Below are 22,130 nucleotides of genomic sequence, written 5' to 3' on the forward strand. Positions count from 1 at the left end.
ACGTATGATAATGGTTTGCATGAGCTGAATGTTTCCTAAAAGGCAGACACAGCTAAGGCTTCTATGTTATTTTATTCATATTGTAAACATTAACTCTGCGCAGACATTGAGGCTGGGTGAGCATAACGGATGGTCCAAGGTCATAGACCTGGTGAGTGGGAAATTCAGCATTTGCACCCAGGCAGACTGGCTCTAGAGCCCTTAATCCCTATGCCCCGGGGAATGAATAGCCAACCCTCGCTGTTGGGCCTGGTTTAAGCTCTTCAGCCCGATGGGCAGTCTTTGGCAGGAGGCTTCCTTGGCCTGGCTTGTCCGGGCCAGGCAGTTCCACTGAGCCGTCCTAGTGAGCTTGGGTGGTGATGGGGAAAAACCGTTGCTGGGATTTGAGGAGGTCAGTCCTGAAATGTCAGAAAGGATTTCAGCTCTTCTGCCACCCCGAGGATGGTGGCGCATACATCACAGCGAGCTGGCTCACGTCAGGTCATCCGTGGCATTCGATGCTGGCATGTTGCTTCCTCTTCTCTCCAGCCCCCCGCCCCCCATCTTTCTCTCAGTTCTAGTCCGAGCGCTGCGCAGGTTCTCTGTGAGTGATCCTAAGAAACCGTGCCTCCTCTCTAGGCCTTGGTGTCCCCTCACCTGCACCAGGAAAAGGTGGGATGGATACTCTCAGACCCAGAAAACCTTTGGGGTCCAACCCGTGCCCTCCACTGGAGGTCTCTGGCCATTGGGCCTGTGCCCTGTTGTTTTGAGCCATGGGGGGGGGGGCTGTCCCAGTGGTGCCAGGTGGGGGAGGGGGGGAGTGCAGGTGTCTGAGTGCTGTGCTGAGGCCGGAGGGACAGAGAGAATGAGGCCCAGCAGGGGAACGCATACTTTAACGGATAATTCGGATAATTGCAAAGCTGTCTGTGAGTAGGAGCCCAGGGAGAGAGCATTCAAGTCTGCACCGGAGTCTGAAGGATGCTTTGAGGATGAGAATGCAGCCCTTGGCTGAGCCTTAATGTGGCCCAGAAGTTTGTCAGGCAGATGGGCTGGGGAGAGGGAAGCATTCATTCACTCACTCACTCACTCACTCATATTTTCTGAATAAACACAGAAGGGCATATTGTGGAAAAGAACGTATCAGGGGAAGATAGGATGGGGTACTTTTAAAATCCAGAGTGGCCTTCACCATGGGTGTTCAGAATCTCCATGTGGAGTTCCAGGAGGGGGCTGGGCCTCTCCCTTTTTGGCAGGCCTGACTGTTGGGTGCTGCCTCTCTTTTCCCCTTCCCACCGCACAGCCAGCCCATGCAGTGTCTGTGACTCCGAGGAGGCTCTGGGAGCCGTGTATCCTAGCAACCGCCGAGGCTGGCATCAGCAGGGCTAGGCCCAGACTCAAGGTGTGTTCTAATTTTTCAGCTTTCTATTAATGGTGCATCTCCCACAGGAATGGGGGTAGGAAGGAAGAGGAGGGAGATGGTCAGGAAGTCTAGCATCCAGCCCCCTACTGTCTCTCAAACAACACGGTTGGGGGGGGGGGTGGCGGTGGGGGGGGAGGGGGAAGGAGGGAGACAAAGGGACCCCTTTAGCTGAACATACCCCCTGCCGGTCACCAAGGCCAATTTATAATCATTCAGAATACAATGAATCCAGGTAGTGATCGTCGGTGACAGCTAACATGGTGAAAGGATAGACAGTTGGAAATGATGTTCCTTCTCGTGGAAGACTGTAACACCACCTAGGAAGTATTCCTACCAAAAGTCAAACCAGAATCTGATCAAGCCTCGACAGGTAACTCCTGGTTACAGAGATATAACCAGGTGAACAGAGAAGCTCAAGAGAAATCCCAGCCAATTATAACGGGTGGACTTTATTTGGATCCTGAGTCTTAATAACAAACTAAAAAACAACAATGACAATAAAAACTGAGACATCCGATGAGACCATTGGGGAAATTTAAACACTGACTGGATATTTAATCATGTCAATGAGTGATTTTTTAATTTTTTTTTTTTCAACGTTTATTTATTTTTGGGACAGAGAGAGACAGAGCATGAACGGGGGAGGGGCAGAGAGAGGGAGACACAGAATCGGAAACAGGCTCCAGGCTCCGAGCCATCAGCCCAGAGCCCGACGCGGGGCTGGAACTCACGGACCGCGAGATCGTGACCTGGCTGAAGTCGGCCGCTTAACCGACTGCGCCACCCAGGCGCCCCAATGATTTTTTAATTTTTGAGGGCAGTTAAGATGGTTGGGACTATGCTTAAAAAGAGACCTAACTGGGGCACCTGGGTGGCTCAGTCGGTTGGGCGTCCGACTTTGGCTCAGGTCATGATCTCATGGTCCGTAGGTTCGAGCCCCGCATCGGGCTCTGTGCTGACAGCTCAGAGCCTGGAGCCTGTTTCAGATTCTGTGTCTACCTCTCTCTCTGACCTTCCCCCATTCATGCTCTGTCTCTCTCTGTCTCAAAAATGAATAAACGTTAAAAAAAATTTTTTAAAAAAAGAGTCCTAACTGCTGAGGAATGCAAACGGAAATATTTGTGGATGAAATCATCAGATGTCTGGAGTGTGCTTTCAAGTCATGCACGGTGGAGAGGTGGATGTGGGGGGTTACATGCAATGAGATTGACCCTGAGCTGATAATTGTTGTAGTTGGTGATGACGGGTGCTTGGGGTCATACTACCCTATTAATTTGCGTCATATGAAATTGCTGATATTTGACCACTTTTGACCTTCAAAATGGCAATTTCATATGGTGCAAACTAATTTTTTGGTATATGCTTGACATTTTTTCCTAATAAGGTATATATTTTTTTGGAGCAGAAGGAGAGGTCCATGCCTGCTTTTCCAGAAGTCTCTGCACTAGGAAAGAGGTATCGTAGGCTGGTACTAAAATATGTAGCACTGTCATGAGAAAAGCTGAAAACAGCCCTCCGAGGCTTTTGTAACCTGTGTGAATTATTTTCTGTTGAACTAGTAATAATAGTCATTCACGATTTGCTGGCCACTGACAGCAAATGTTCAGCGTCTTGCCTGGGTATGTTTGAGCTGCAGAAGGTGGCTTCATTGATTTATTTATTTTTTTTTAAATGTTTATCTTTGGGGGCGGAGGGGCAGAGAGAGAGGGGGAGACACAGAATGGAAAGCAAGCTTCAGGCTCTGAGCTGTCAGCACGGAGCCCAATGGGGGGGGGGGGGGGCGGAACTTGTGAACTGGGAGATCATGACCTGAGCTGAAGTCGGACACTTAACCGACTGAGCCACCCCAGGCGCCCATTCATTGATGGCCAATTGCTCAATAAGAAACAATAAAAAACTGAATCCAAACAAGCAATCCACTGGGCATCAAATGGAAACTCTTGGCTTATGAAGGCAACTTGGGTCATTCCTGGAGTTTCTGGAGATATACTAGCCTTGTGGGACATTGTCTGGACGATCCCCGCAGTGGGTGCAGAGGCAGGCCTGGGACTTCAGCCCTACTTTGTTCCGTGGTCTCTGCATATCTCTCGACCTTTGGAGCCACAGCGTCAACTCTTACCTTTTTTGGGACTTGTGGTTTCCTGTACCTGGGAAAGGCTGGGGTTTTCCATTAAGTCCCTTCTCTGGTTGCTGTTTCTGTCTCGGTGATGAGTTAGTTACTAGATCAACCAACGACGTTTTCTTTGTTTGTTTCAAAAATATTTATTTACTTATTCTTTTTAAGTAGGCGCCACACCCCACATGGGGCTCGAACCCACGACCTCAAGATCAACAGTCACATGCTCCACCAACTGAGCCAGCCAGGTGCCCCCTTATTTGTGTTTAACGTCTTCTCTTTGCTGACGACTGTGGTGGGTGCTGGTTTCTTGTCTTAAGCTCACCAATCAAATCCCGACTCTACCTCTTACAAGCTTTGTGACCTCAAGCAAGTATTTCATCTCCGTTTGGGCCTCAGTTTCCTTACTTGCAAACTGGGGGTAATGAGAGTTAATACCCTCGTGTAGGGATTTTGTGAGGATTAAATAAGATAAAACAGGCCAAGTACTTAGTGTCTGGCACATTGTAGGGCCCAGTGAATGGTAACTACTAGAACTACTATAATTATTATTACATAAAGCCCTGAGTGTTTAACAGTGAATACAGACCCTGTGGTTCCAATGATGTGTGATGTAAGACATCCTAGGGGACTGCTGTCACAGGGAAATCTTGCACTAAACCTTGAAGGATAAGAGAATCGGAAAGTACGAACTGCCCCTCAATATTCATTCTTCCCCTTTTTCTTAATAACAAAATCGAGACTATATTTTCCAGCCTTTCCTTGCTGTTAGGTTTGGCCATGTGACTAAGTTCTGGCCAAAGAAGTGAAAGCACATGCTTTAAGTAGGACTTCTGGAAAGCCTGCTTAAAAGAATCTGACTCCGCTGGGAGCAGAGTCCCTTTATCCCTCTTTCTTTTTTCTGTTGGTCTGGAATGCTGATGTGATGGCCAGAACTCCAGCATCTACTTTGAAGTATGAGTTGACTTTTCTGACCTTGACAGAAAATATGCACTGAGGATGATGGAGCATGATGGGAGCCTATTTTGTTTAAATGATACTATGGAGCCACGATGCTGTCCCTGAACTGCCCATCTCTTTACTTTTTTGTGTGACAGAAACGAACTTCTATATCACGTCTCCCGTTTTTTCCTGTTATTTGAAGCTGAACCTAATTCCAGGGGTCATATTCAAAATATTAAACACCAGAATGGCATGGGCACTGACAAGCCCGAACAAACTCTGGTCATAGTGCTAGGGTACCAGATGAAGGGCTAGGATAGCAGGGAGATTGGAGCAGAAGATATTTACCATGTACTATGGAAGTATTTTAATATTTTAGCCACCAGTCCAGCTGTATCAATACATATCAGCTGAAAACTAGCTGAATACCAGCCCTGCTTATTCTTAGCTGATACAACAAAGTTTGAGAATAGCTAAAAAGACAAGAAGGCCTTCGGATCATGGGCACAGCTTGAGTAGAGGTGTAGTGGGTGAGTGAAGCATGGTGAGTTATGAACACTGAGAACTCTAATTCAATCTGACTTGATGGGAATGTTCTTTTCTTTCTTCTTTTTCCAATTTTTTTGTGTTAAAATACACGCGTGTAAAATCATTTTAACCATTTTTAAGTGTACAGTTCAACAGGATTGAGAACATTTATACTGTTATGCGATCATCACCACCATCCAGCTCCAGAACCCTTTCATCTTGTAAAACTGACACTGTCCCTGTGAAACACTAACCCCTCACGTCCCCCCCTCCAGCCCCCGGCAACCGCCATTTCACTTTCGGTTCCTGTGATTTTTTTCTACTCCAAGTACTTCAGGTAAGTGGGGCCATAGAGTATTTGTCTTTTTGTGACTGGCTTATTTCACTTAGCATAATGTCCTCAAGTTTCATCCACACTGCAGCACATGTCAGCATTTCCTTCCTTTGTAAGGTTGAATAATATTCATTTGTATATATATGCCACATTTTGTTTATTTCTTCATCCATCAACGGACACTTGGGTTTCTTCCATGTTTTCACTGCTGTGAACCTGGGCGTACATGTTTGAGTCCCTGCTTTCAGTTCTTTTTGGTATATACCCAGAAGTGGGATTACTGGATCATTGGGTATTTCTATTTTCAATTTTTTGAGGAATCTCCATACTGTTTTCCACAGTGGCCGCACCATCTGGCATTCCCCAAAACAGTGCACAAGTGTTCCGATGACCCCACGTCCTCGCCAAAACTTGTTGTTTCCTGTTTGGGGATAGTAGCCATTCGAATGGGTGTAGGGTGGTATCTCATTGTAGTTTTTTTTTTAATAAATAAAAAAAATTAATGTTTATTTTTGAGAGAGAGAGAGAGAGAGAGATAGAGACACAGAGTGCAGGCAGGGGAGGGGCAGAGTGAGAGGGAGACGCAGAATCCGAAGCAGGCTCCAGGCTTTGAGCTGTCGACACAGAGCCCGACGCGCGGCTCGAGCCCATGGACCGTGAGATCATGACCTGAGCCAAAGTCAGATGCTTCACTGACTGAGCCACCCAGGCGTCCCTCATTGTAGTTTTGATTTGCATTTCCCTAATGACTAGCAATGCTGAGAATCTTTTCATGTGTTTACTGGCTATTTGTATATCTTCTTCAAAGAGAGAATGTTCTTTTGAGCGAATGTGTGTATGTGTAGATTATAAAAGAAGCGGGAAGATAACATCAGAGGTCACACAAATCAGGTAACAGAAGCTAGTGAGAGGTAGATTCAGGAGTATTCTTGAATTTCAGCATTTGTGGGCTTTGGACTACACGAGGGACTAGATGGGAAGTAAGAATCTTGGTTCTGCAGTGCTGGGGTGTGTGTGTGTGTGTGTGTGTGTGTGTGTGTGTTTCAGTTTCCATTGCAGTATAACCAGCCATCTCTATTAGTCAAAGAAACACAAATCCACCCAGATGTGAGGGTGAGCAGGCCTGGGTGCCCCCTCTCACGGGAGGGATGTCAAGGTCACATCGCCAAAACATACGTGAGGTGGGCCATGCTATTGCAGCCATCTTTGGATGCGACAACCTGACACAGGAGGTGTCCTTCCTTTTCAACACTGGTCTTGTTAAGAAGCCCCTCGGGGTGGAAGCCTTCTCTTTCTTCCCAGTCCCAGCCTGCTCAGAACTAGGAGGAGGTTCTCACTGTCTTCCAAATGGGATACACAGTGTGCACCTAAATTATTTCTGGAAACCAACTATATCTTTGGTGGAAAACGTCCAAGAAAAAGCTTAAGCACTGAACTAATTAGCTAATGTAATTGAAACAAACGGAATAGTGCAGGCTCTAAGTATGACTCGAAAATGCAGAGAAATGGATTTTTCAGTGGGAGGTGATATAGTTCCCATCACTACCCAAAATTACTGGCTTTATGAGTTATTCATTTAGCAGAATTTCCTGAATGCCCACGAGGTGCCAAGCACTGTGCTGGGTCGAGGTTGAAGATGCAGATGCCCCTGTAAGATGCTTAAACTTAGCAGCAGAGAAGAAGAAGAAGAAAAAGAACGTAGACTCGCTCAGCGCTCTGAGGGAGGAAAGCAAACGGTGTCTTGGGGACATGGAAGGGTTGGGCTCTAGGATTACCCTTGGGCTGAGTTTCAAAGGAGTGAAGAGTCCTAGGAACTCAGGAGTAAAGCAGACACCGGAAAATTTACAAAGAACTTTTATACCTATGCTTTGATCTAACTTTCTTGACAGCTGCGTAAGGGAGTTCATCCCCATTTTTTTGGATAATGCTCAGAAAGATCAAGTGGCTCACTCAAGGTCATGCAATTAAAATCAGAGATGAAAACTCGAGCCTAGTTCTTCTGACATGTTTTACTTTCTTTATTGGATAATTAACTTCTGGGGAACAGCTGTTTTCTTCCCTGATGCCAGATCAATGACAAGTGAACGGATTTGAGCTAAAATCATGGAGGGGAGAGAACGATGATCTTTTATCATTTAGATCCCCCAAGGTCACTCTCAGTTTTGACATCCACACTGGCAGGAAGAGAGAGAGGGAGAGCGAGAGAGAGCGGGGAGGATTTTTTGGCCAGGTCAGGATGTGGTGTTCATCACGTTCCCCCATGTTCTGTTGGCCAGAACACAGCCATGGGGCCCCATCTCAAGGTCAAGGTGGCTGAGAAACATAGTCCCCAACTAGCCAGGCACTTCCCTGCACATGAAGAAGGAGGAGCATGATTGTTTGGTGTTCAAGTGGTCCTCTCCGCCACAAGCCAACACTTATAGAGCACTTACAATCTACCGGGCAGCATCGTAAAAGCTCCGCCTGTATTAATGCATTTGATCTTTGAAACATAACTCTATGTGGATGTACTACTTACAGTCCCATTTTATGGCTAAGGAACCTGAGGCACAGAAAGGGGTAAGCAACTGGGATTCAAACTGAGATCCTTGCTCTGGACCATGGAGCCTGGCTGTCCCCACCCCATGCATCACTCATCAATTTCTCCTCTGAAATGTGGCCTGCACTTGGCTTCTCCTCTCCATTCCTCTGCCACCGTTCAGGGTCACACCCTCTTCATATTTCATGTGTCCCCATCCCCTGGGTTGTCCGCTCCTATCCACTCTCCCCTCTGCTGCCAGTGATCTTAAGTGTCAAGTGTGGTTCTGTCTCTGCTCTTTCTTACCAGAACTTGGGTGGTGTCCTCAGGATAAAGTCCTGGCTCCCTTCATCTTTCACTAGCCTCTGTGCTCCAAACACTCTGGGGTTCAACCTCTCTGAGCTTCTCACCAGTCCCTATACTCACCAAAGAGCCCAATTGTGAATCCATGCTTTTGCGATGCTGTTCCTTCTTTCTGGAATGTTCTCCCTCTCTTGCATTTGCCAAATTCCCAGGCCCTCAAGACAAGGCTCAGAAGCTGCCCACCCCATCCTTCCCTTCCAGGCCTCCCCAGGCAGGTCCTTCACCCCTTCTTCTGTGTTCCCCAAGCTTGTACCCGGACCCCACCCCTTCCCATACTGCCTTGTTGTTGGCTCTTTACTCAGGTGTTTTCCTTTCCCAGACCAGGAGCAACATAGGGTCTGGGGGGTGTCTCACCCATTGTCATTCCCATGGGGCCTGGAACAGTGGCTGAGCTTTCACACTGTCACAGCAGGAAGAAGGGTGCCTGTTTTCTATGGCCTGTTCTGCCTCTGCCTAGATTTGACCCTGGTTGACTTCTCTGTTATGGGAAAGCATTTGTCTATTCATGGATTCTTAACCCTGGGCACCTTGTAAAAATGACTGATGGCCACACACCATCCCAGTGATTCTGATTCCCCTGCTCCCCAGTGATGCTACTATGCAGTCAGGGTTGAGAACCACTCTGAGTGCTTCTCTGGTTTTAACGTATCCACAACCCCCCGGGGATGCTGCCGAAGCGCTGGTTTGAATCCAGTAGGTCTGGGATGCGGTTGCAGTGGCTGCATTTCTCACGAGCTCCCAGGTGATGACGATGCTTCTGGTTCATGGATCACGATGTGAGTACAAAGGCCTTAGATGATCTGACCATCCCTTGCCTGACATTCAATGCCACTGAGATGGGAGGAGGAGGCCCCGAAGCCTGCATGAGGGGTGAGGGAAGGTGGTGAGGTTGGGGAGGTGGCTCATACTCGAGAGCTGCCACGGAGGACACATGGGCAGCACGTGGTGACACTTGGCACACGGGTGGTGGAAGTGCTTGCGTGCGTGGTCCTGCTGATCATCGACAGCTAGTGTTTACCATGTGCTGGGCACTTTTCTAGACTTCTATTCCAGTAACTCACTTGATCCCCCCTCCCATTTTATAGATGAGGAAACAGAAGCCCATTAAATAACACATCTAAGGCTTGCAGCTGGGATATGACAGAGCCCAGGCTCCAGACTGTGTGACGTCTCCTTTGCCACGTTGTCCCTCTAGTGTCTGAGCCAATGCATACTCATTTATTTGTCCATCACACCAAACATTTGATGAGCCCCTGTTCTGAGCCAAGCTCAGGGTTGGACACAGGGAAAAACAAGGGCATCACCACCCAGGACGGAGCCCAAAGGCAGACCCTGAACATTCACCTGGAGGGCTTATGGAAGGGCCTGTCTGGCCCCCACACAGAGAACCCCAGCCTCACCTGCACGTGGATGAGTAGCTTCTAACATCGGCCACAGCCTGATGACCTGGTTAGGTGGATGGTCAGTGGACAACCACACACAGGACTCTGGACACGAGGCAGGCAGAGCAGCCTGGGGCTCCCGCCCCTTCCTCCTCAAGACCTTCCTCTCCCGTCCAGCTTCTCAGGATGTCGGTCCTCCTCAGGCTCCAGCTCACTCCACCATCTGAATCTCATAGTCACAGCCCATGGGCCACGTAACTGCCCGTCTTTAACAAAATCAGTGCCATTCTATTATTTATTAATTGCTTCGTTATTATTTTGGTGGATGGAATAGGACACTCAGCCCTCTGGGCTCCTGTAAAACAAATTGACTTCCAGCCCACACCACTTAGATAATAGTAGATCTTCATGTGGGAAAGCCGGACGGGTGCACTGGGACACCATGGTTTCCTGTATCCCTGGCTCCTGGGGACTGACTGCCTTCACCCGACTTCAGGTGGTTCTCACAGAGTGGCTAACCCATCTGATGACCTTGGTAGCTAAGGTCTGAGCTCTCCTTCAGGGTCCCTGGTTACTATGGCAGCTGATGTTCTAAGCTCCAGGTTGGGGAGAGGGGAGGGAGACCTGGTCAGGATAAGAGTTATCCAAGCCAGAGGGAAGCGGATGAACCAGTGAAAGGCTTATTTTTTCAAATATCTTTTTTTTTTTTTAATTTAAATTCAAGTTAGTTAACATACAGTGTAGTCTTGGTTTTAGGAGTAGAACCCAGTGATTCATCCCTTACATATGACACCCAGTGCTCATCCCAACAAGTCTCCTCCGTAATGCCCATCACCCATTTAACCCATCCCCCCACCCACCTTCCCTCCAGCAGCCCTCAGTTTGTTCTCTATATTTAAGAGTCTTTTACGGTTTGTCTCCTTCTCTGCTTTTATCTTATTTTTCCTTCCCTTCTCCTGTGTTCATCTGTTGTGTTTCTTAAATTCCAATGTGAGTGAAATCATATGATATTTGTCTTTCTCTGCCTGACTTATTTTGCTTAGCATAATACACTCCAGTTCCATACACATTGTTGGCAAGTGGCAAGATTTCATTCTTTTAGATTACTGAGTAATATTCCATTGTATATGTATTACCAGACCTTCTCTATCCATCCATCAGTCGATGGACATTTGGGCTCTTTCCATAATTTGGCTGTTGTTGAGAGCGCTGCTATAAACATTGGGGTGCCTGTGCCCCTTTGAATCAGCATTTTGTATCCTTTGATGAAAGGCTTTTTCAAAACCAGTCCCTCCTTGGTCCCCGCTCCCGTCCCACTGGGCTGTCACGTCTGTTGGCATCGCTGTCATCTCCATCAGGCTGGGAGCTTCTCTATCATCCCAGGAGCCAGTGTGGAGTTTGACAGAATAGATGATGTCATGTGCACCCCACTGAAAGGGAGAGCCCAGGGATTATAATTCCAGTACCTGTACCCAGCCTGGCATCTGCCGTTTGTGTTTGATTCTTTCCAACAGCTCACATTTGTGACGCATACTTCCAATGCTCTGGCATACTGTTTATTCACGGTCAGTATTTCCACTTGATGAAATCCTGTGGGATTCTGCAACTTATATAACAAACTCTTAGGGAGCATTTACTATGAGCCAACCCTGTTTTCAGTGTTACTGACTCATTGACTCCTTATGATAGCCCTCTGAAGTTGGTACAATCACTATCCACACTTGGCAGAAATCTGAAACGTGTGGAGGTTAAATAAACCTGCTAGTAAGTGACCTTCAGCTAAGCTTTCTCTCCCAGTCTCATTTCCAACCATTCTTCCTGTTTTCTGACGCTGTATGCTTGCCTGGATCTTCATGAAGTAGCTTCCAAACTTTTTTTCTTATTATGTAAAATGCAAAGTTCCTCAGGTACTTCCTTTGCCCAAGCCGCATACGAGAATCCAGCAAAAGATATTATACAATTACTATGAATGTGCTAACCTCCCTCTGCCAACATTTTGTTATAATAATAATAGCTAACATTTGGAGAATGTTGACAACTCTATACCACAAGCTTTAAAAAGTTTATAAATGCAGAAACTGAACTTCGGATAGGTTAAGAAACTTCCAAAGGTCTCACAGCTAATAACTTTTTGTGTGTGATTCAAAAATTTTTTTATTATTGGGATTTAGTTGACATACCATGCTATGTTAGTTTCAGATGCACAACGCAGTGATTCAACAGTTCTATGTGTTACTCAGTGCTCGTCACACGGAGTATAGTTTCCATCTGCCTCCATAACTTCCAAGCTTTTTGATCATGCACTCCACCAGCAAAATTTCTAACCATCCATCCTTCCAACATATGCGTACTTGAGTGTGTGAGCACGAGTGGGGGAGGGGCAGAGAGAGGGAAACAGAATCCAAAGCAGGTTCCAGGCTCTGAGCTGTCAGCACAGAGCCCGATGAGGGACTCGAACTCGCAGACAGAGAGATCATGACTTGAGCCAAAGTTGGACGCTTAACCAACTGAGCCACTTAGGTGCCCCCTTCATAGGAGTCTTTTAAAGACATCTGTCCACTTAGAGTTGATGTAATGAAAAGCAGGCAGTTGCAAATCCAGTTGCCCAAGCAAAGCCGAACTACCATATACTGAAACCCCATTGGGAGAGGGTTTCAGTGTATGGTCCCTCCAGCGCTGTGGCCACCTGATCTGGGACAATCTGGAGGTCAGTTTGTAAATTCAACATCAATAAAGCTTCGTTTCTTTCTGAAGTGTTACATACAGGTCTGAATAAAAATCCTAATACTGTCTTCCTGCACTCAAATGAATTGGCTTTCCAAACCCCCCGGGGTCCACTCCCTGCCTCCACCCCCATTATAATCTATGGTTTTGCTCCTTTAATGTTTAGTAGAATTTCCAGAATTCTTACACATGATTCAGACATTTTTACACAGATTAAGTCTTTGGTTGAGCAAATAAACATTTAAAAACATCCATCCACAGATAATTATTTGATTAAATACATGCTCGGAAACACAAACAGTTCTCAAAAACACTTTTATGTAAGGTATTAAGTTCAAAATAGTTGATCTCATTTGGTATTATACATGGTAGAAAATTCTAAGCTTGATTTTAAGAGATCAGATAAACAAATGCTCTGGAGAGCTTATTCTTTTAAACAGTCCTTCCCTGCCTGTCACTTGTTGGGTCCACATTTGTAAAGCAACGCGCATGGGTCTTAGGGGGTCACTGGCTGGAGAGATCATGGGATTAGTGAGCCCAGCTGGCCGTGTAGCTCCCAAATAAGCAGAGATTTAATGAGGGAAACACCTGAGTCTCATAGAGGTGAAAGGTCATACAGACAGTTAATGGTGGAGCTGGATTAAAAGTCAGGTCTCTTTATGGCCGCAGCATACCAAGCAAGCTCTTTATTCTTTGGTATATTGGTTACACACTAGTGTTGTGTAATAAGACGCTCCCAAACCCAGGGGCTTAAGATGGCCATTGATTATGATCATATTCACGGGTCTTCAGGCCCAGCGCACCTCAGCTAGGCTGGGCTGGTTTCCAGAGGCCCAGCCCTGGGCTCCAGGCCCCCAGCTGCAGGTTGAATTCAAGCCCGCTCTACATATAACTCGTGTTTCTTGGCCCAGTAGCTGCTGGGGGTATGTGGTCTGTTCCACTTGTCTGATTCTAGGACTCAGACTGAAGAGGCAGCTTCTTCCATTCAACCAGTGGAGCTCAACAGGGCAAGTCCAGCTGGGTGAATGCATTTCAAGCCTCTGCCCACTAAATGGCCACCAATATTCCAATGTCACTTGTGTGAGTTACATGGGCAATCCCAAGTCCAAAGGGTGGGGAAGTACTCTCCATCTACCATGAGGCTGTAGTAGATGCAAATTTAGAACTCTCTGATGGGAGAGGGACAAATTTGAACCAATAACTCAAGTTATGCACCTGGTTTAAGTTAGAGGCATGCTGTATTGGCCCCAGCATCACCTGCCTTGGACTCGTATGTGCTGGAGCGTTTTGGATGATCTGAGGAGGAGGGACACTCGAAGTGAAGGTGAAAAGGCTTGTCTCCTCCATTTTTGCTGAGATATTTGAATAAGTGGGATGATTTCCTATGCCTCCCTGGGGCTCTGAAGGGCTTTTATTCAGCCCCTGAGGGCAAAGGTGGTCCTGGCTGGTAGCCCCGGGTTTCCTGGTGTAGGGCTGGGGAACCTGTGTGGCATCTCTTCAGGGGCCCCATGAGAAGTCCAGAGAAGGCCCTGGATGGCACCATGGCACTGCCCAGGACCCCCACCCCCCACAATAGGCTGAACTCTGCAGGATGATGGAAAGAGCAGATGTGAGGTTGCAAAAAATGGATGCGACCTAGTCGTCCCCCAAATACCCACAGTGACAGAGTAAGTCCAAGCTTCTCTTCATACGGTTTCCCAGAAATGCCCCAGTTCTCACAGAGGAGAGCAAGCCCCTGCGCATTCACAGGGGCCAAATCCCCAGTGGCCTGAAGGGGCCTGGACTTGCAGTGGCCGCTGGCCCAGAAGATGGGGCTGGGGCTGGGAAGGATGGCACTTCTGTCTCTATTGGAGTCTTTGATTTTCTTTAATGCTTTATCATGAAAAATTTCCAAACATGAAGAAAAGCAGACATAGTAGTGTATTGAGCATTCTGACATGGGCTTCATCTATTGGTAACTAATATCACCCTAATACTTTTATCATGCCAAAATTAATATTTTGTTGCTTGACATCATCTAGTACCCTTACTCTGCCCCCAGTTCTCTTAAAAAGCCTTTTTACAGTCACTTGTTTGAATTAGGATTCCACACATTGCATTTGGCTGGCATGTCTCTTAAGATTCTTTCAGTCTGTAACAATTGCCCCTCCTTTTAAAACACCATTCCTGGGGTGCCTGGGTGGCAGCCAACCCTTGATTTTGGCTCAGGTCATGATCTCACGGTTCGTGAGTTCAAGCCCTGCATCCGGCTCTGCACCGACAGCACAGATCCTGCTTGGGATTCTCCCTCCCTCCATCTCTCTCTCTCTCTCTCTCTGCTCCTCCCTAGCTTGTGCTCACATGTGTTCTCTCGCTTTCTCTCAAAACAAATAAATAAACATTTAAAAAATAGGGACAACTTTGACTCGGGTCATGATCTCATGGTTCATGAGTTCTAGCCCCGAATCAGGTTCTGTGCTGACAGCTCGGAACCTGGAGCCTGCTTCGGATTCTGTGTCTCCCTCTCTATCTCTGCCCCTCCCCTGCTCACACTCGGTCTCTCTCTCTCAAAAATAAATAAACATTAAAACATTTTTATAAAAAAAAAATAAAAACACCATTCCTTTGTCAAAGAAACACAATCATTTGCCCTATAAAAAGTCCAACATTCTGGATTTGACTGTGTTCTCGTGGTGGTGTTTGGCACGTTCCTCTCTCCTCCATTTTTCTGTAAACTGGAATATCTAGAGGCTTAAATAGATTCAGATTTAGTGTTTAGGGAAAAGAAATTACGTTGTGGGTACTGCTGTGTACTCGTGGGCATCCCATCAGGAGGATGTTCTATTCGATGTCTCACATCGGTTGTGTGATGTTGACTGATCAGTCAGTGCAGGTGCTGGAGCCTGACCTATTCTAAAGTTCTCCTTGAGTCTTCTACCCCTTTCCACCAGCTTTAGCAGCCATTGAGTGAATAGACCCATTATTTCATTAGGAGTTGCAAGGGTGATATTCTAATTTTATAATTTCTCCTGCTTTTATTAGCTCTCATCCTTCTATAAAGAGGAATGTTCTCACATCAACCATTTGGTTATCTTGAAGATGAGTTTTACAGGAAAGGCATGATAAGTGCTTGAGGTGCTTGATTCTTTCTTTTCGATGGTCTTCTTTCAAAGTGATGAGATAGTGCCTGAGCAAACCTCCACAGGTGGCCAATAAAGGACTGTTTTTGTTTTTTATTGAAGCCGTTATAATCAGTAGGTTTTTAACATATTTACGTGCTTTACTCCATTTTGGTCGTTAGTCTTCTTGACAAATAAATATTCCCATCTTTGGCCAGGGGGAGCTCATTCAAGTTGGTTCTCATGTCCTTTTTGACATGACCCCAGTAATCACTGCCTTGCTTTCAAACAGAACAAGAGGATCCAGACTCATCCTGTACATTTCCTGCCCCATCCCTAAAATCAGCCATTTCTCCAAGGAACCCTGGTTTTCTTTCAGTGAGAAAAGGTACTCAGACATCACAATCTAGATATTAAGTATTGCAATTGGGTTGTTACTGCTTCTAAGACTTTTCAGTGGACAATGCTAAGGGGAAAACTGCATATTTTAGAAAGAGGGAAAAAATCCTGTGATACTGATATTTCAAATTTAATTAAAGAGCATAGGTAAAATTTGATTTAACTTTTTAATTTCGTATTTATCTCTTTTCTCTAGCTCCAAAAATATTTATTGTCCTATCTGTATCCATCCATCTATCCATCCATCATCCATCCATTCATCCACACATATATTCACACAGATAAGAGTAGTTTCAAACTAACCATGCTGACATTGACACTGACAATAACCAATAACTAAATACAGTTGGAGATTGCTTTGTGTGTGATTTCTTCCTTAAGATTTGCTGAATAGTGTGCTTTAAAGTCACTTGAAACCATGTTTTTTTCTCCATATGGTTACATTGCCAGCTTGATGTATAACCATTATGATGTAGAAGTAGGTTTATTTAGTTCAGTTTGGTATGTAATTAAAAAAAAATTAGAGATCCTTTGACTTTGTTTTCAATTTTTATTTACTTGATCTCAAGTCAAAACTATAAAACAAATTGCATTCAGAAAAGTCGCTTCTCGCTGTGTTTGCCTCTCGTTTTTTTTTTTTTTTTAAATTTTTTTTTCAACGTTTATTTATTTTTGGGACAGAGAGAGACAGAGCATGAACGGGGAAGGGGCAGAGAGAGAGGGAGACACAGAATCGGAAGCAGGCTCCAGGCTCTGAGCCATCAGCCCAGAGCCCGACGCGGGGCTCGAACTCACGGACCGCGAGACCGCGATCTGGCTGAAGCCGGACGCCCAACCGACTGCGCCACCCAGGCGACCCTGCCTCTCGTTTTTTACTAGTTTTTGGAATTCCTTCGATTATTTCTTTTTGAAAATATAAACAAATACATACATATGTGTATATGTGTATTTCCCCATTCTACACAAAAAAATAACAAACCATGCACTCTGTTCTGTACCCTCCCTTAGCAATATGTCTTGGAAATTGCTCTACAATACCATTTACAGGTAGTCCTCATTCTATATAGCTAAATAGTACTCTGTTGTATGGATGAACATAGTCTTTTCAGCCAATTCTTTATTGATAAATATTTGGGCTATTTCCAGCTTTTTTTCTTTTTGCTATTATAAATGATATTCCAGTGAATGACCTTGCACCTATCATTTTGTATTTCTTTCAGTGTGCTTTTGGGGCAATTCCTAAAAATGGGATTACTGGATCAAAAAGTAGATGCCTATGTAATTTTGCTAGATATTGCCAAACTCTCAAGAGAGGTTGCATATTTATGCTTTCCTATCAGTACTATTGGAGAGTGCCTGTTTCCCTAGGGCTTCTCCAACAGAGTATGCTGCTGAATTTTGGGGTTTTGCCCATATGATAGGTAAGAAAGAAGTGGTATTTTGGTTCAGTTTTCATTTGCATTTTCCTATTTTCATAGGTTAAGAAGCTATTTGCATTTTTCCCCCCTGGGAACTGTCTATTCCCATCTTTTACCCATTTTTCTTTTCTTAGCTGTTGTTGGGAATGCTAATTCTTTAAAAAAAAATTTTAAAAAAGGAATACTAATTCTTTGTGATATAAGTTAAAAAATATTTTCCCAGTTTATCATTTGTCCCTGTGTTTTTATATGCTTTATAACATATGTTTATATGTTTTTTTATATGAAAATTTTAAAAGCCTTTTTTTAATATAGTAAATTTACCATTTCCCTCCATGTTGCTTCTGGATTTCTAGTCATAATTAGGAAAATGTTTTTCCAATCCCAGGTTATAAAGATTATTTATATTGTTTTGTTTTTACAATTAGATTTCTCATGTAGATGGAATTTAACCTGGTGCACAGTGTTTGTCTGCATCTAATTTTATCTTTTTCTGTATGGCTGTCCAGTTGTTCCGCAAGACTTATTAAATAACCTTCTTTGCCCCGCTTACTTGAAATGCTGCCTTTATCATATACTCAATTTCCTTAAGTACTTGGGTCTATTTCTGGATTTTCAACCCTTGCACCATAAATAGATATATTCATCTTTATGCACCAATACTACACTGTTATAATTATAGAGGCTTCCAAATATGTTTAATATCTTATAAGGGTAGGACTCCTTATTACTCTCTCATTTTCTTTCCTGGCTATGCTTACTAGCTTTCTTCCATATGAATTTTATAATCAATCTTTAATGCTCCAGGGAAAAAAAAGATGGTATTTTGAGAAGGGTGAATCCTATTAAATTTATAAGTAAACTTATGGAGAATTGACATTTTTACAGTGTTGAACTTTCCCACCAGGAACATGGAATATACATCAGTTTGCTCAAATATACATATTTGCATTTCAGGAACCTAAAAAAATTTCCTCCTATAGATTTTACACATTTCTTGTTAAGCTTATGTCTAAATATTTTATTTCAAGTTTTGCATTACAAATGGAGCCTGTTCTTCTGTTAACTTCTTCTTATAATTTTTTATAGTTATAAAGATGATGGGTTTATGCATGTTGATTTTATTATCCTACTACTTTACTAAATTCTCATTGTTTATAGTAGTTTTACCATATTCTTTTGGCTCTTTCAAATATATATAGTCATATTATCAGCAAACTGAGTTTTTTCTTCCTTTCTGATTATTATGCTTCTATTTGCTTTCTCGTATCTAATTGCATTGGCTACTATCTCCATCACATGTTACATAGTCATTGTGTGCTATTTTAAATGTACTGTTGTTTTGTATTTGCTAGTATTTTATTTAAGATTTTTCTGTGTATAGGTGAGATTGGTGGGGCCTGGTTTTAAACCCTTCTATGGTACCCATGGCATGTCACCTACAGGTGACAGCATGAACTGCAAAGAGTCTCATGAACTTCACTTTGCATTTTCTTCTCTTTCTTCCATGCTGGCTAGTTCCACACTTGTTTGCTTCCATTGTTTTTGTTGTTTGTTTGTTTGTTTCAGTCTTTTGCATTCACCCTCATGTTTGCTTTCCATTCTTTCCACTTCCTGGAGATCAATGAAGCTTGGTAGTGTTGGGGAAGTGAACGTGCCTCAGACTCACACAGACCAGCCTGGCATTGAATCAGAGCTCAGCCACTTACCAGTTCTCTGACTTTGGGCCCATTGCAGAATCTTTTCAAGCCTCAGCTTTCTCATCTGCAAAATGGGAATGATAAAAATGCCCAACTTTACAGGTTTGCTGGTAAGAGTAACACAATTAAAGAATACAATTAACAAGTATTTGTTACAGCTGCTCGCCAAACCCTTTCTTTCCTCCAGGGCACAGACTTAAGTAACATTTTCCACTCTACATTGCAGGTAGGTGTGGCCATGTGCCTGTGTGCTAGCAAATGGAATGTGATCACAATGATGTGTGCCACTTCCAGGTAAGGCCCATAAAAAAAAATTCCCACATGTAATTGTCCATGCTCTTCCTTCCACTGGGCTGATGCAGACGTGCAAGGTGAGGAATGTGGAAGGGGACTGGGCCCCTGAATCACCACATGGAAGAGAGTCACCTGCTAGTCACAAACACAGTGTTGGACTTTACGTGAATAGATAATAAATTTCTATCACATCTGACCCATTGCCCATTTCAGAGTTTGCTTGTTATGGTGCCTAGCATTACCCTAATTAATACCATGCTCAAAAAACACAACTTCTTCCTCTCCCTTTCCCCTCTTCTCTCCCTCATGACCCAGCTCAAAATGTCAGCTCCCTGGTGAGATTTTCTCCAATCTCCTCAGGCAAAATTAATGAGTCACTGTCTCTGTGCTCCCAGGGCACTTATAAGCCCTGACCCAGTCACAAACTGGGTTCTGAATTCTTTGTTTATGCTTCTTCTCCAGGTGCCTTGCCCAGAGCTAGTACTCAACAATGGTTAGTGGATTACATGAGGAATGAGTACATAGTATGCAAATGCCTCAAATAGACATTCTGAATAAAGACTGAAGGCTGGCTAATGTCTGCAAAAGGGTGTGGCAATAACACACTAACCTTTTCATCTAACCTTAAATCTCAAAGCAAACTGTTGGCATAGTTACACCTTTGTTTTTTGTTTTTGTTTTAATTTTTAAAGTGTTTTATTTATTTTTGAGAGAGAGAGACAGAGTGTGAGCAGGGTAGGGGCAGAGAGAGAGGGAGACACAGAACCTGAAGCAGGCTCCAGGCTCTGAGCTGTCAGCGAAGAGCCGAACGCAGGGGCTCGTGAGATCATGACCTGAGCTGAAGTCGGACGCTCAACCGAGCCACCCAGGCACCCCTTAAAAAAATTTTTTTTAATGTTTTATTCATTTTTGAGAGACAGAGACAGACTGTGAGCTGGGGAGGACCAGAGAGAGAGAGGAAGACACAGAACCTAGTTATACCTTTGGATCACTGCCAGGGACGGCTCTCTGTAAAGCCTCCTGTTTTTGCACTGGTACAAATGACGTAGGTTGCATGGACCCTTCATTTCCTACCACATAAGGTTCAAGTCTTGGCTCTGTCTGGAACTAGTCATGTGGCCTTCGATTTGTCACACATACACGTACATGCACATACACAGACACTGGTTCAAAGGGATGTACCTGGGAGTGGGGAGACCACTTGCGCTCTGAGGGTGAGCCTGGGGAAGTTGAGATGCAGGGAACTGAAGTTGGGGGGAGGCAGCCTACAGTTGTTCCGGTCTAGGGTCAGGAGACTCCTGAAATGCGAGAATGATGGGCCCAGGACTCAGCCCTCCCTGCCTTGGTCAGCTCAGTCTCAGTCTTGCTGCTCCAAACTCTCCAAGGGAGGGCCACATGAAGATTTTCTGAGACCCTGTATTTGGAAGAGATTCTGGGGCTGGCCACCACCTCACAAGTCATACAAAATTAAAACAATATTAAAAATACCATAGTCTCATTAAATTCTGATTTTTTGTGTGTGTGATTATTACTTTAATAGTGCTTTTACAACATTATATCAAAATCTTTTAAAAATGTTTTATTTTTCCTTATTTATTTTTGGTGCCCCTATTTGCCATCATCTTTAACACCTGCTAGGCCTCCTGCTGTAAGATCAAAGAGGCAAGTGATGCTCCTCTTGAAGCACCTTGAAAATTGTGTGTCCCTGGGATTTATGGGAGTGGAGCCCAATTCCTGTCTGTGTGGGTAGGTGTTAATACTTCCCCTCACACGTGGCTGGAAAGGAGCCAGGTCTCAGAGCTGTAGCACCTCTCCTTAGTTCCTTTGGTGCCTGGAGGAGGCAGGAAGTCTTGCAAGCTGCTGAGTGTGGGGGTGAGGGTGTGACAAAGGGCGCTGGGGATAGGGACAGGCAGGGAATGGAGAGGCTGAGCTGGGAGGAAAGCTAGCAGGGAGAGGCCTGTGGAAAATGCCACCTGCATCATCTCTTGGGCTCTGGGCGTGGCAGAAAAATGTGGAGCAAGCCCAGGTGCTTCCTCATGCAGGGGCCTCAGAGCTGTTCCTTGGGACAGCAGCTTGCCTGGATGGAGGTAGGGGGATTGGTACTGGGAACAAGGAGCCCCTGGTTAGCCTTTGAGCCTTTTTCCTGATGTCTCGATAGAAGCAGTAAAGCAGAATATTTAGAAATCATGGACTTCAGAGTCAGATTGCCCAGATCTGAATCTGGACTCCATCATGCACTAGCTCCATGACCTTGGGGAAATCATCTAACATTTCTGAGTTGCGAGTTGGTCCCGATGGAAGAGATCAGTCAACTAGTCTAACAAACTTGTTTTACATATGATGCTGATGAGGTCCTGACTGGGGAAAGAGCTTTCCAAGAGTTCGAGTAGGAGGTGGAGTTAGAGCCTGAACCAAGGACTTCTGACTCCCATCCAAGTACTTCATCCAGCATATCTCTGTGAACATTGGGCACAAACAACATCCAACTACCAATCCCTCCATTTAACCATTCATTCTCTTAATCATTCATCATCCATCCCCAAACCAATTGACTCCTTTATTTAACCATCCATATAAATATCCCATCCACCCCTATCTGCCATCCACCCATCTATTCATCCGTATATCCCTCTATCCAACTATTCCTTATTCACCCATTTGCCCACCATCCTTTCTATCATCTGTCTACTCATCTATCCACCCATCTATCCATCCAACCACCACCACATCCATGAACCCAAGGTGGGGGCGGGGGATGGAATGACTGTTGGGTACCTAACCAATAGTGTTTGTCATAGGGTGTGAGAAACTGAAGTTATTACCTTTAAAATTTGTGTTCCTAATTCAACTCACAGTGGTTGCTGAATTGCTATTAGGTTCACAGCATTGTGCTGGCATTGCTGCCTAAATGTAAG

The 22,130-nt window shown here is 44.7% G+C and overlaps 1 non-coding gene across 1 annotated transcript; it reads right to left on the reverse strand.

Annotated features, from left to right (window-relative positions):
- Positions 1–3,692: 3,692 nt before the first annotated feature.
- Positions 3,693–3,765, reverse strand: TRNAN-GUU (transfer RNA asparagine (anticodon GUU)). The gene has a single exon. It is a non-coding gene; the product is annotated as a tRNA-Asn (tRNA).
- Positions 3,766–22,130: the final 18,365 nt, after the last annotated feature.

The sequence above is a fragment of the Prionailurus viverrinus genome, chromosome B3 (genome assembly GCF_022837055.1).
Source record: "Prionailurus viverrinus isolate Anna chromosome B3, UM_Priviv_1.0, whole genome shotgun sequence".
NCBI lineage: Eukaryota > Metazoa > Chordata > Mammalia > Carnivora > Felidae > Prionailurus > Prionailurus viverrinus.